Genomic DNA, 4,092 nt, shown 5'->3' on the forward strand with positions numbered 1-4,092 from the left:
TATATTATTTTTATACTCTTTTCTTCGTTTCATTTTATATGAATTACTAAGAAAAAAACGTGACGCATTAAAAAGATAAAATGAATATTTTAAAATTAAATTGTTAGTTAATATAGAAATGTGACGGACTAAAAAGAAAAATAAGTCATATAAATTGAAATGAAGGAAGTATGATTTATCATATTATTTGAAATTAGTGTGAAATGTTTTTTTTTTTTAAAGTTTAGGAGATTTGAAGTGGGTAAAGAAAGGGTTAAAATAGTAGGTTGAGTAGTATTTACGTGTGAGTTAGTTACTTAGAGCACCATATTGTACAAATGAAGATTATGGTAATCTTGTTGGTATTTATGAATTGATTATGTTTATTTTTTGAAAATTAATGTTAGTTAAGGTTTATTTTCTTAAATTAATTTGGTTTATTTATTGAAAATTAATGTTTGTCGAGGTTCATTGCTTCAAATTAATTAGATCCATTCCAAAAAAAATTAATATTAATCAAGGTTCATCTTCTTGAATTAACAAGGTCTATTTTCAATAATTAAAGTAAGTCAAAAATTTATTCCTCTAGATTAAAAGATTTTACTATGTAGACTTGTTATTCACTTATTCTTATACAATTTATCGTTTCTTAGTGGTATGAGTCACTTTCGTAACGAGAAACTTATCAACTCTAAATAACAAAATTGAGAGGTATATTAAACCATTTTCCCTACTTGAATTACTTTTTCTATGAACAGTTATGAACTTTTCTTCCTTTGAACTGAAAATCTATGGAAGATAACTTCTTTTAAGTTTCCCTCCACTACCCCACACACTTCACCACCCACTACCATCCATAGAAATTATGCTTCTTACTTTTCCTAGTTGACTTTAGAATGATAGTAGGGCATAAAAGAATTAGCAATAATAAAAGGAAACCCACTTGAAATGTCAAATTGATACTTATATTATAAAAAATATAAATATCAGGATTAAAAAATAGAGAATAAAATCTTTAAATGATTTGACTTTTGATATTTCCCAAATTAACAAATAGATTCCCAAAGCTAACATTTACTTAAATAAGAAATAAAAAAATAAAATTAAAGCAAAAGAAAGCTGACTTTTCTTCTTGGTGGAAATCACATGGGAAGCACAGATCCTTTTCTTCTTTAGTTGACCAACTTTTGTCAACCGGCTACAGCCGGTAAACTATTTTCCTTTAATCTTGATCGTTAAATTATAGTATTAAAAGAGATCAGACGGTTAGATTTGATTTTTAGGAGTTGACGTAGACTTTTATTAAAAATCTAAAGATGTCAACTTCAAAAACCTATAAAAACTTGACACGTGAAAGGCATAAACTTAATGCGCCTTTGAAGGAAAAAAGAAGAAAGAGAAATTGGTTTATGTGAAGGAAAAGTAGTCAAATGGAAAAATAGAGTTGACTTGACCAAGTGGGAGGTTGATATCGGATATGAGGTTCTGATTAATTTAAATTCGTTTCGTAATTGAATTAAGATGAATTTTTTTTATTGTAACTAAGATTCAAACTTCAAATCTTTGGCTATAGGCGAATGAATTTTATCTATTTTACTATAATATTTGATTGAATTTTTTTACTCATTCTGTTCATTTTTACTTCTCATGTTTTGTTTCACGTGGGTCAAGATTAGTTTTTGGAGCTAAAAATATTATTCCTTTTGTCATAATTTATGTCTTTTTTGAATTTCGAGATTTAAATGAGTTTATTTTTTATCGTAAATTTTTCTTGTCAATTATTATGAATTATAGTACTTTTTACTTAGTTTACAAATATATAAATTTTATTTAATTTTTTTTGATAATTTTATGTGAAAATTTCGATCAAATTTAAACTGCTTAGTGCTGCATAAGGGATAGAGGGAGTATAACTATATAAGTTACAATTTTTCTTAAATTAATATGATGAAAAAATATATCACAAAATAATTTAATGAAAGTTCAAACAATTTGACTTTCGAGAAACAAGTATGGTCCACATTGTATGTGTATTAGTCAAATGAACCAACTTAACACGCCAAATGAAGTTTGTTGTGCCATGCAAATTTTCTCCGTGTTTTATGATTGTTTTTGTCTACTTTTTTTCCCAATTCTTGGGGTCATTTTCTTTGAAATACAAACAATTTATTGTGTGGCGTTAAATTATCTAAAAATTGTTCTAGCTCGAGAAATATTTAGGATGCATTGAAAAATGTTTTTTTTATATTCGATAATTAAGTAAAAGGTATAATACTTCAAATATTTGTATATATATAAGATAAATACTATGAGAGACAGAGGTGTGGGATGATGAAGTATGTTGTAGGGTGATGATGACATTATTAATGCGGAATTTCATAAGTAGAAGAATTTGTTTCCCCTACATTTTTTAGGGAACTCATTTTTAAGGAATTTATTTTCTTAGATGGTTTCTTTCTCAAAATTACTTAATCAATCGAACATGAAAAAATTGAAAAATATTTTTTTTACAAAATAATTATACCGATCGACTCATACTGTATTCGGTGATGGTATCATGATTTTGTAAGGTCAAATTATTTCTATGGTATCATGATTTTGTAAGGTCAAATTAACTTTTTTGTGTGTTTACCTTTTTATATTTTGGGTTTGGGACTTTCATGTTGGAGGTCTCAAGTTCGAAACCCCTTGCTTGCTTTAGCAAGGAGTTTGCCTTCTGGGTCGAGCTCGTCGCACCGGGTTTGCATAGTGCGGGTTACCTCTCCTATGTGGTTTGCGAGCTATTGCATAGGAGCGGGGGTTTTATCCTGTGCGCACCCAAAGGGTAGCGGCTGCGGGTTTCCCTTGTCATAAAAAAAAAAGAAAAAAAAAGTATTAATTGCTTAAATTTGTTGTGCTTTACATTTTATATTTTGGCGTTCGTTCATATTCTCTTGATTAATCACTTTTTAAAGTCTAAAAATGTTTAAAGAATTTTTGTCAGTCCTATAAATATTATGTACTTCAATACATGTTCTAGTCCTATACATACATTTTAACAAAAATACAAACACTAATAAAATCGTATGACTATAAAAAAGAAACATAGATGATATGACTATTTTAAAAAGTCTAATTTTACTTATGCCAAATAAAATAAGAGTAAAATATAAATATAACCTAAATTTTACATTAGCTAGTTTCTAATGTAGTGTGCCCAATGTAGGGGTACGTGTACAAGAAAGACTCTAATGTAGTATTTATTTTTTATATAATATTTTAATATAACAATTACTTATTCTTCAACTTCAATTTTTTTTTGAAATTGACTATATAAGTTTTCAAATTTGACTCATAATGTATTGAAGAAGACTTCTCGAAGTTCAAAGGAGATACTTTATTGTTTTAATTTGTTCAAAAGGAGTGTATCTTTTACTTTTAATAATTCATTAATTTAGTTGTCCATCCAAACTAATACTTGGGGACAAGTTTTATAGTCTATTTGACCAATTTCATTTTTAGAAGGTAAAAAATGTCATTCAAAACTATCTTATTAGACCTACATTCATACTATATATATTAATTGTATTTATATTTTTAAATAATTAGGTATCTTATTGTTAATTAAGAATTTTCTATCATATATTGAGAACGATACACCTAGATACACGTATTTGCTATTGATACACTAAAATAGGAAAAGAGACGAGCAAAATGGAAAGGAGGCGAGCAAGATCAGTGGCGGATCTAGGATTTTGAGGCGATGGGTGTCACATTTTATGAATAATAGCATGATTTCGAATTTACATAGGAGAACTCTAATAGCCCGTTTGTCCCCAAAAGTGGTATTTGATCATAATTTTTAGGAGAAAACGAGTGTTTTTGACAAGTAGCAAAAACTAATTTTCAAAATCTAAAAGAAATAGATTTTCCTTGAAAAAGTGTTTTTTTTAATAATAGACTTTTTTATCTGGTTGATAAAAATTACAATTGGATATGGTTGGTAAAAATTAATAACCATTATCAATAGAAGTTGAGAAATATTTTTTTTAAAAGATTGGCCAAATACTAATTGCGATTCATAAGTATTTTTAAAATTAATTGATCAAACAGAAACTGATTCTTATCGAAAAA

This window comes from Solanum tuberosum, unplaced genomic scaffold, assembly GCF_000226075.1.
Source record: "Solanum tuberosum cultivar DM 1-3 516 R44 unplaced genomic scaffold, SolTub_3.0 scf00240, whole genome shotgun sequence".
Taxonomy (NCBI): domain Eukaryota; kingdom Viridiplantae; phylum Streptophyta; class Magnoliopsida; order Solanales; family Solanaceae; genus Solanum; species Solanum tuberosum.